This window comes from Marmota monax, unplaced genomic scaffold (genome assembly GCF_021218885.2).
Source record: "Marmota monax isolate L192 unplaced genomic scaffold, Marmota_monax_Labrador192_F-V1.1 WCK01_AAM20220418_F8-fsc00016, whole genome shotgun sequence".
NCBI lineage: Eukaryota > Metazoa > Chordata > Mammalia > Rodentia > Sciuridae > Marmota > Marmota monax.
Genome location: NW_026695209.1, coordinates 2,268,268 through 2,280,411, shown reverse-complemented (window position 1 = coordinate 2,280,411; position 12,144 = coordinate 2,268,268).

The window sequence follows — 12,144 nt, the reverse complement described above, 5'->3', positions numbered from 1 at the left end:
CATTCTGTTTTCCTGAGACTGTTCTTTTCACTTCCCCTAATATATTAACGTGTAAGTTTCACATTGGAAACTTGGAGAAGACATTTACCGATAAAAGAGGAAACTGAGACTCAGAGCAATTAAATTACTTTTCCTTGGTCAAGGATTGCAAAGCATGCTTTTTAATGTTTATTTCCTTTGCTCTCCTTATCAAGTATCTATGATAAACCTTCTATGTTTTCAAAGTCCAACTTAAGCAGCCCCTATAGACTTTCCTCCCTTTGTCACTCATGCTGATTGGTCTTTCTGTTGAATAAAACATACATTTCTTTTTAATTTTGTGTTCCTTTGCACATTATATTCTCATAATTTCAGATGGACTATGCCTTATCTCCATGTGAATTAAGTTCCTGAGAAAAAACAGCTCATTCTCATATTTTCATTCCCCAGCATTCTGAACGCAATGAAGTCTGCCATGATGGTTTCCTGGGAGCCTGCTCCTAGAAACAACAAAGGACAAATGTTTCTTATATTCCAGTCCTCTGACAAGTTGCAATGTTTTTCTTGGACCTACTTTTGCACGTACTTCATTGCTTTTTAAATCTTGCACTAATTATTTCATAAGAGGAGTCTGCCCTCTCTAAAAGCCAAACCCTAGAACAGAACCTGCTCTTTCTGCAATACCTTTCCTAAAATTTGCAAAACCTGGTGTGTCCTTAAAGCACTTTAAAGTGATTATGTGTTACAATCAGGACTCATTATGCGCTTGCGATAACTAGAGAGGAATCGTTAAAGGTTATATACAAAAGATAACGAAAGTAGAAAAAGTGATGAATTCAGAACAAGAAACTCAACATTGAAATCTTAAAGTTGCTCTGGATTAGCATTGTAAATTTTATTTTCCTCTTCTGTAAAATGAGGAAGGTATGTATTGGACACTGGACGTAAAATTAGAAATAGATACAAAAATGTGACCACAGACTTGCCAAAAGCAAAAAGGACATGATGCTTTCAAGTCAGCATGGCTCTTTGAAGTGGAAAAGTAAGGTGGTGCTGAGTTGTGAGATGATTCTGAGGTATTTGTGATCTTGAAATTTTCCATCTCTTGAAATTTGTTACTGTGTTGTAGACAGTGATTTTGTGTCAAGGCTATGGGGGGAAGTTGCTGAGAATCCAAAGAAAATACCCCCAAACACTTTGGGATATAAGATGTATTAAAAAAATGCATACAGGGAAGGTTCATTGACCACAGACTGGATAGAGAGCACCTCTGTCTCTCTCTGGACATCACCAAATAGAACATATGTCCCTCACAAGGTACCTGGGTACCTGGCACCTCCGTCCCTCAGGATACCAGTCCAGTAGCAACACCTGGTCCTGCAGGATCAGGGGTTTTACAACTTAAATTCCAGAAGCAGTGGCATCATTAGCTTAACTTGCTTTGTACTGTTGTATGACCAGAATTCCAAGGAACTTGGCTTGTAGGGAAGAAAGCAACTTTCTACAGGTAATTCCTACTTGATCTAATTCCCAGCATACATAAGGGCAAGCTAAATCATATTTACCAAGCCTTTCCTGCCCAGAAGCTCTCTGTTTCCTTAATATGGCTAGGTGCTTGGGAGTGGAGATGAACTCTGCAAGTAAATGGTGTTTTACCACCTTCCTGTCCCCCAAGGATGACAGTTGCTTTGACCAACAGGACATTAGTCTCCCTGCTTATCTTTCCTTCCCCTTTAGGAGGGTTTTTGGGGTTTTATGGTATCCTCTAGCCATATATCATGGACTCATTATTTTTCTTCCTCAAGAAAATCTGCTTTAAGGGAAAAATTATCATTTATATATAGGTGCAATAAAGGTAATGTCAGGAAGCAAAGCTCACCACTTCCATCAATTCTGTGACTTATTCCAGGTGCTGATAATTATTTCAGTCTTTGGTAAGATGTAGAATTCTGTTGTTTATGAACAAAGAAATCAAAAGAAAGTCAACAGTACAAATGCTCTGTGAGATAGCTAGAAAACAGGTCACTGTGCAAAAAGGGGATTTTGGAATGGAGTTTTGGAGGCTTAGAATTCACCTGTTTCTACTTCCTATGTAATAGATCCTGAGAATCTCTTCTTCTTATGGATTCTTATTGCCTCTCAGTTGGATTAGAGTAATAGTGTCTAAGGCTGGGGATGTGGCTCAAGTGGTAGCGCGCTCACCTGGCATTCCTGCGGCCCAGGTTCGATCCTCAGCACCACATACAAACAAAGATGTTGTGTCTGCAGAAAACTTTATATATATATATATTTTAAAAATTATATATATATATTTTAAAAATTATATATATATATATATATATATATATATATATATATATATATATATATATAAATTCTCTGTCTCTCTCTCTTAAAAAAAAAAAGAAAGAAAGAAATAGTGTCTGCCCTCAGCTGCTTCTTGGTATCTCCTATTTCCAAGGGCAGCTTCTCTGGATTGATGGTCTTGCTCACTACTTGTCTTTGTAGGACATCCTTTGTAAGTGCTATCATTAGCACTTCATAGCCTGTCCCAGCCAGAACCAGACATTTCCAATTCATTCTTGAATAGAAATTTTCCATAGCAGCAGATTTCAAAGACACTGGTTTTTGGATGCTGCCCGTTGATGCATGCTTATTCCAAACAGAGACCTTTAGTTTACTAAAACATTTAGACCTAATGTTTTAGTAACATTACCTGATGTAAACCTTTGGTGCCTCTCAGAAGTCTTTTTCTCTAATTTGTACCCAGAATAGAACAGTATAAGTAATCTTCCTTATGTCTGATTTTCCCCATCTAGGTAAAAAACACATTGAAATTCAATTTTGCATTACACTTTACAACCAATTTTGAATATATCTAGAACTTACTTATGGTGATGGTGTACTTAAGTAAAGTGAGCATCAGGAGATTCATTATGTAACGTTGTCAAACACAATTAATATGTCTCTATAAGGGCCTAGAAGACTAAGTATAAATTGTTGCATGCAGGAGAGTAAATATTATAGCTAAATTTGTTGCACTTTACATGGAACAAGATTAAATTCTAACTTCCTCTATTTCATTACTTTCTTAAAGATCATGGTAGTATAAATTTTGAAAAGGTATATTGTTAATCAAGCAGATTACTATATACAGCTAGAATTTCAAATTCTCTTATTCCAAGAAATGCAGGTACATTAATGACAGGATTCAGCGATTCTCTTTTCAATTATTTGTTCAAAATTACCATTTTGGCCTGCCTGGGTATGGTGGCACATGCCTGTAATCTCAGAGACTGGGAGGCTAAGGCAGGAGAATCACAAGTTCAAAGCCAGCCCCAGCAATTAAACAAGGCCCTAAGCAACTTAGCCAGGCCCTGCCTCTAAATATAATAGGGCTGAGAATGTGTCTCAGTGGTTAAGCACTCTGGGGTTCAATATCTGGTACCAAAAATTACAAAATATTTTGGTTATATATCATTGTCTAAATTTATTATAATTATCTTAATAAGCTCATGTCTAGTACATTTCATTATTTTTTATTTATTTGGTACAAGGATTAATTTTTTCAACATACAATAACATACTTTCCTATTTAATGTTTTACTCCCTTTTCTCCACCAAAATTATTTGACTAAATTTATTGTTGATTTTCATTATTTTTTCATACATAAAACTTTAGTGATGTAGTTGGGAATAGCAAGGATTTTAAAATAGCTTCAACATTTCAATATTTTTAATCTTGGTTTTTCATATGAAAGAATAGTAACAGTGGAAATCATTTCTATGCAAGTTTATGCCCTGCTTTGGGGAGTGAAGTTGTATTCTCCCACCCACATTTTCACTTCCTTCAAGCATTTCAACAACATTTTCTTCTTTAGAATGCAGGAAGATTTCAATGTGTTCATACTGTTTAAATCCCTAGGTTATAGTTACCAAGCACGTTAGTTTTCCTTTCTCAAATTTACCTTTCCTGATTGACTGCAGTCATCCGTACATGTAAGCAAATGACCTAAGAAGCAAAACACTGACAGCCCTTGATCTCTGTGCAAAAAGACCAAAAGTATATCAAATCACTTCAGGGAGTATGCAGAGGATCACCTGCTCATCTGAGCTGTGCTATTTAGAGATCATCTTGTGAGTTATTGAAATTGGACTTTCCTGATTGAATAAAGAGATGCATGATAATTGAATTATGAAATAAACATTTCGTATGGCTGAATATCATGTCCATGGGAAGACATTAAATAGTTTCCAGAGGAGAATGCTTAGTGTTCACTCTTATAATTTAGGGACAAGGAAAAAATAGAAAGAGAAAAAAAATGTAGCTTCTGGTATTAAGACATCAGTTAGGTATTTATGTGTATATCTGCTCACATTTGAAACAACTTGTAACATTTAACCATAGAATTCCTTAGAGTTCTTTATTTTACCCTTGATGCTAATGTTATTTGATTCTAAACATACCTGAATAGTTTAACTGATCAATGTTGAATGAGAAAAATATATCATTGACTATTGCTTTATCCCAGTTTGAAGTATCGGCCACATGTGATTAAATAACTTCAACACACATCTTGATTATGTTAGAGTGAACATTACTGGTTTTTAATAATTAGTTCTACAGGTAATTTTATATTATTAACATAAATGTCTGAAATTTGACCCTTTAAAAAAAGAAGTGCCTCTTCCATTCTATATGTTTGTCATTTAAACATGCTTTATGAAGGTCATTGGATGGCTAGCAACCTGATGTCTCACGGTATTTTTCATAATTTTTCACACAATAGTGAAATGCCCACTTCTAAAAAGTCATTTCTTTTTAAAAATATCTTTGTTTATTTATTTTTATGTGATGCTGAGGATTGAACCCAGTGCCTCACGCATGTGAGGCAAGAACTCTACCACTGAGCTACAACACCAGCCTTAAAAAGTCATTCTTATCAATTCTTAAATGTACATGGCAATACTAAACTGTTCTATAATCTTTCTTCAAATTTTCTGAGTGAATGTTTTATGACAGAATTGCATTTTAAAATTAGATTTCAGGCTTCCCTAAGTGGAAATGATGGAATAAAGTAGAGATGTGGGCAGTGGAAACAAAATGAACTTCATCCAACTGTTAAGAACTCATATTTTAGCCCAGCACAGTGGTGCATGCCTATAATCCCAGCGGCTCAGACAGGAGGATCATGAGTTCAAAGTCAGCCTCAGCAAAAGCAAGGCATTAAGCAACTCAGTGAGACCCTGTCTCTAGATAAAATACAAAAATAGGCTAGAGATTTGGCTCAGTGATTGAGTGCCCTCAGTTCAATTCCTGGCAGAAAAAAAAAGGTCATATTTTGTGGCAAATGGGCACCTGAAGAAGTTTTATCAACACACTTATTCATTCAGATTTTCCAATCATTTACCAGTCATACTATACTACACTATACATTATTCATATATATTAAGTGATTATTATCAACACCTGTTTGTGATTAGAAGGTAACTAAGAACAAAGATTAGAAGGTAAATAAGCCAAAGCATCTCACAGTCAAAAGGTGTACCTCTTAGCAGGGGGCAGTGGTGTATGCCTGTATTTCCAGGAGGTCAGGAGGCTGAGACAGGAGGATCACAAGTTCAAAGTCAGCCTCAGCAATTGAGCAAGGCCTTAAGCAACTCAGTAAGACCTTGTCTCTAAATAAAATACAAGTAAAAAGGCCTGGGGATGTGGCTCAGTGCTTAAGCACCCCTGAGTTCAATTCCCAGTACCAAAAAAGAAAATATTTTCTCCTATATAAATTAAACTACCTGCATGACACCATTCAGGAAATTAATAAAAAATTTTGACTTCTTATTGAAATTATTAGCAATTAAATTTTGAAAGCATGTTATTTATGTAGAGAAAGGAATCTTTCAATATTCAACCTGACAAGACTAAATTCTAGGATCTGGAATGAGGTTTTAAAATCAAGACTGAGCTCATTTAGAAAATAAGAACATTTTGATTAGTTTTGTTAACCAATTTACCCAATGAGTTGAATCAAATGAAAACCCTTACATTCTTAATTTACCTTTAATTCCAGAACAATCTCTTATTCATTATTTTCCTCATGCAGTAACATGTTTTAAGCATAATCAAAAGACCTAACAAATTTGCCAATACCTTAATACATTTTGCTATTTAATCAGTGTTAATTTGTTTCAATTGCTGCCATAATTTTATTTCTTCTTTTCTTCAGCTGACTTGTTTGAGTAAGGCTCCAAAAAAATGATCTACACTTTAATTCTGGTGATTAGTTTTGTAATTATTGTTAATAGATAGGTTCCTTCTTCCATTCTTTCATGATTGCAAATTTTGGTTGAGTAAATAGGCTCCATTGATCCTAGAGTTTTCCTATGTCCTAGATTTTGTTGATTGCATCTTGTGAAGCTATTAATAATGCTTCTTTGTTCTTTCTTTGAGCTCCAAGTCAGACACAGATGATTGATCAGATTCAGTTTCCAATTATGTGATAAGAATCCTTGCAGGTGGCCACGTGTGACTTAGGTTTGGTTGGTTTTCTTTTTGGAATCTAAAAGCCATTAATAATTATTGTTCACTCAACTTATTTTATTAGAGTTTAAGAAAATGATGATATTCTAATTCAGTCATTCTTTTTGTATTCATTAGCTGGGTTGTTTTTATAAAGAAGTTTTCCTAAAAATGTTAGTTTACTCTAGGCACAATTCATAAAGGAAAAGTAAGTTAAATACTTATTTAATCAGTCAGCAGACATGAGAGTGGATTCCTATGCATTCTTCAGATGTGATAAACTACTATTTCTTCCTTATCATTAGGACCTTGTGGGCTTTCGCATACTTTCTGTCTTTGAATTCATTGTGAGTTTTATTATATTGCTCTTCATCTGGGCAAAATTCTAGTGGTCTCTGATAATCTCTTTGCTTTCTGGTAAGGGAAGGTACTCTGGGATCCCCTTGCATACTTCCTGTTTGAGATTACAATCTGTTATTTTTCCCAAGAAACCCTAATTTCATTTAGAGTGGAAAATCATCGTTATTAAGGACCATAAGCTGGTAGGTGTTTTTGAACACATGGATGGCACAAGTTACCATTCAGCCCTGTTTAAAAATGCGTGTGTAGTGTAGGTATGATTTTTAAATGTAAAAACATTTCCTGTGAACATCCTATTGAACACCAGTGTTTAATTTTCCTTCTATCCCTGGAGTTTGTTTTTATGTGTGCTTTACTCCTGACTTTGGGAAGTGGGAGACAACGGATGGGGTAAAAGAGATATTATTGGGGATGATACTTTTATCTTCAGGACTGAACACTTAAGAACCAGTGCCAGATTTTGTTTAGACTCTTCCATTAATAAGGGGTAGAAACTCAGTGTTTGTCAAAATGGATCCATGTCCATCATTTTGCTCGAATAAGAGTTAGTCTTTTGTTCTTACTGAGATTTTTCAGTAATATACTACTACAGTGTAATCCTGGCTGATACAATTTTTTTTTGTACAAAATGAATGTTATGTCACCTTTCTGCCTTCTTGTATCCATAGTCTAAATTTAGTTAATAGAGTTAAATTTCTATTCTTCATGAAAGGCGATCCATTCTCTATTCCAACTTTTGATGTATTTATATTTCTTTTGACATATGGTTTTGGAAATTGTATGATAATAACTTGAAGTGCTGACTGCCTTGTAAACATGCCTCTTGATCCTTTTTAGCAAGGCCTGATTTGAATTGCTTTGTCCTAGTGCCAGCCTCTGAGACATGTTAGGTTCACTGATTTTGTTCAAGTGAGCATGAATGTATTATGTCATGAATATATTCTGCAAAGTATATTGACTAAATGTTTTCATTCTTTTTGGACTATGGAAATACAAAACATATTATCCCATGAAATATTTCAAAGTGGATCACTAGAGCTGCAAACTTACTTTGTTCTAGAAAATATTTTGGTGATGCATGAGATATCTACTATTCCTGCTACCTGACTACATTTAGTATAACCATCTGATAAGTAACAGGATCAGCATATAAGATCATGCTGTCACAAGGCATGTGCTTAATAAGTATTTATTAAATTACAGAATAAGTGCTGCTATTATAATTGGTCAGGAATTAATTCATAATATTAAAATGATTTGATATACATTGACTCAGAAACTTTTTTAAGAGTCAGAATAGTGCAAAACATGTTACCTTGTTTACACTCCTTATTTTTTTATTTTGTCAAAGCATAGTATAGGTGCCAATGTTGCTCCACCCAGGTTTCCTTTATAGGCGAGGGCACATGTTCCCCCAGCTGCAACAAGTGTTGATTGAATATTCCTCATGTTTATTCCCGCTATGTGTGAGTACTCTCTGGCAAAGAAAATCCCACCTCCAGAGACTGCCCATGAAAATCACTCACTGATACAGGCTACAAAGGCAGATCACCTTGCCTCAAGGTAGGACAACTCAGTATGGTGACTTTTGCTCCAGAGCACCCTGGGATCAGTCCAAGGTTGGACTTTGCCAGAGACCACATCCTTACTCAGCTCTTCGTCACTCCCTTCCACACTTGTTTTGCTTTTCTCGAGGAGCAATCCATCAGTACAACATAGGAACCTGAATGTGTGTTTTAGGCTCTGTGTCCAGAACATCTGATACAAAACAGCTGGTTCAAGGAGTGGCCCTGGAAAACAGTCTCTAAGGATGGGATTCTGGAGTTGAATTTCTCACTGGCTACATGACAGTGGAACTGAAGATGGGAGGAGAATCTGAGTATCCTATTCCCTGGAATACAGGATGATAAAATCTCCAAGCCTTTTCATTTGTGGTGATCTGGGAAAGTGTGTGGGTAGAAGAGACATGGTGGCTTGTGCAGCTTGGCTGATGTATGTGAGGTATAGGAAGAGGGGAATTTGAACACTATCATACTGGGTGATCATGGCTCATGAAAAGTGAAGATGACCAGCAAGGTGATCAGACGCAAACCCAAAAAGACACATGGATATCAGGGAGCTGCACTCACAAACCTTTCAAAGCCCTTATTGAGGACTTGGGACGTAGTTCAGTGGTAGAATACCTGGGTTTGATCCCCAAAACCTAAACAAAAAAAAGATAATAATAAAATTCCTCATCACCTATTACCTGAGAAAGGAACAATTTAAATACTAGGTTTATAATCTAATCATGAAAGTGGTAGAATTTTAGAAATGATTGAGTATTCAGTTAATCAAATCTCTAACAAAATAAAGGCTCTCATAAAGAAAACCAAGGTTATCTGAAACTCATTTATTTGTATTTTTATTTTATTAATTTTTATTTCAATTATCCAAATTTGCATTATATAGAAGGTTATTAATCATAAGTGGCGCCCAGAGAAAGCTACAACTTGGCATCTACTATAAATAGTCTTCTTGCCCATAGAGCCTTATGATCCTATAGACTCCGTGATATTGAGTATCTTGGTTTAAAACTAAACAACAAAGATAATATGTTCAGTCTTTTGCAATCTCTAGAAACTTTGCTATGAAAATTCGTAGAGTCCTAAAGCAAGATCATTCCATCTGCAACAGAAAAATGTGCCCACTAGAATAACAATTTCTGATATAGTAGTTAGTTTTGCTACAGATAGAATGTACAAACACTGGAAGCCATGCGACCTTGTCTTTAGATCTGGCTAATAGATCTGGCAAACATAGCAGGATATCTCAGAGCCCTCACTTCCAGAGTTTTCAAGACATACAGTGCTGTTGATCATGAAAAGGTGACTTTCAAAGAGGAAAATAAGCTAAAATTAAGAAGTGGGAATCTGTTATTCCATCCTTTTTCGAAATCTTAGGGTGGAAAAGAATTCTTGCTTCTATATGATTTGAAGTTCTAGTGAGAAATATGAGATCACATATTTTGAAAATGTGATGTTGTGAAATTAATAAACATTGTTGGAAACAACGAATTCGAAGAATGATAACCCTAAACCCAATATCCATGATATTTTATTCCATTCTTATTTTATAAAAATACTCTTCAAAGAGGAAAAGATACTTTTGCAATGGTCTTCAACTGATCTTCAGGTTTTTTTAATTCAAGGAAATCTAGACTAGGTGATGTAAACATTATCAATCCAGGGAAGATAACCGATGATATTAACCCTAGGAGAGGAGCTTGGGACCAAAAAGGATCCTGGAGATGAGTTTTCTTTTCTTTCTTATAAGGGAGGACCCAATAAGTATATAAAATAATAATGGTAAAAAAGGAATTGTTATGATATTTTTCCAAGCTAAAACACAGACAACCTTTCTTGCTTTCTCAGCTTGGACTTTGAAGATAGAGGGATTGGAAGACTTTAGGTGGCTCACAGATAAAAAAAAAAAATTATGACTCTGTGGTCTATGATCCATACACCTGTATATTCTCAACATTCTGACTGAAGAAAAGGGGATAGTGGGTTTCGTGCAATGTTTGGAGTGCAAATATGGAAATTTTTGTATAAAAGTTTTAGTTTGGGTTTCCTGAGACTCATTTTAGTTCTTTTAATGAAGACAAAAACTGAAAGGAATGTACCACAACAACAGAGGGCGATTGCATAACAAATGTGAAACTGCAAGTTGCATTGTAATTAAATTGCATTGTGTGCTGATCACAGATGTGCTTTTTGTTAATACTCAGTCCATTGAGCTCTGTTTAATTAATTCATTCTCTTTATTTAAAAAGGAGAAAAGCAAATAACAGAGGTAAATCGACCATTGAAAGTATAAATGGAAAAATGTTTCTAATTGTTTCTATTTAATTTGCTAATTAGATCACATAGTTAATTCAAATGTACAAAAAGGAAACAACTGAAATTGTGTGACTGAGCTTCAAAAACATGGCCCTCTAATTTTGTTTTTCTTTTGTAAAGGAAGAGATTTAAATTTAATTCTCTCTACTACCAAGGTACCAAAAAAAAATTTTAAAAGTTTATAACATGATACAATTAATGAGAACTCTTTCTAGAATGTTTAATTTCCATTTCTTGATAATTGATTATAAATTTTCCAATATATCCACTTTAAATTACACTTCCTGGTAAAAATATAAATATACATAGCATTGTATGTTAAACTATGTATTTTCTAATCAAATCAAATGTTTTATACTTTACACCAAGAGTCAACAAGCTCTGTTTGTAGGAGGACTGGCTACAACTTATTTATTTATTTATTTTGGTAAATAAAGTATTATTGGAAGACCACTGTACTTACTTGCTTACTGTCAGTGTGTGGTACTATAACAAAACATATGAGCTAATCAACTTATAGGAAGAGAAGTTCATTTTAGCTCATTGTTTTGAAATTATCAGTCAATGATTGGTTGGTTCCATTACTTTTGGGCTTCTAGCAAGGTAGCATATTGTGATAGGATATATGATGGACCAAAGTTTTTCATCCTATGACATGTAGGGAGAGAAGAGAGAGAGAGAGAGAGAGAGAGAGAGAGAGAGAGAGAGAGAGAGAGAGAGAGAGAGAGAGAGAGAACAATAGAGATGGACATCTCATGATCCCCTTGAAGGTCACACTGATGGTGTGATCATTGATGATGACTTAAGAATTGCCACAAGGCCATACTTCTAAAATTCCACCATCTTCTAACAGCACCAAGCTGAGATCCAAGCCTCTAACACATGGACCTTTAGGGACATTCTGGAGTCAAACCATAGTACTTACTTACTGTCTAGGGCAACTTTCATGCTACAACAGTGTAGTTGATTAGTTGAACCAGGATCTATAGCCCACAAAACCTAAAATAGCTCTCATCTTTCCCTCTATTAAAAAGAATTTGCCAATTAGTCTGGCATATACAATAAATCAGTGTGCAATGCACTATGCTACATATATATATATATATATATATATATATATATATATATATTTTTTTTTTTTTTTTTTAATTAGCAAGGCAGTAGTTGTGTTAGCACCCTCTCTGTCTCCATTGTCCTAACAGGTATAAAGCATGCCATGTCATCACTTAACATATCTATAGAAGGCAAAAAGAAAGAGTACATTTATTGATCTCTTTATCCTTTGGGTCAGTGTCTCTTGACAGAGATGACAGAGAATCCTCAGGAGAATAGGATTTAAACTATATCCTAAGATATCCAGTCCTAGGCCCCAGATAAGGCCTGCTTTACTGCTTTCTGAGAGTGGTC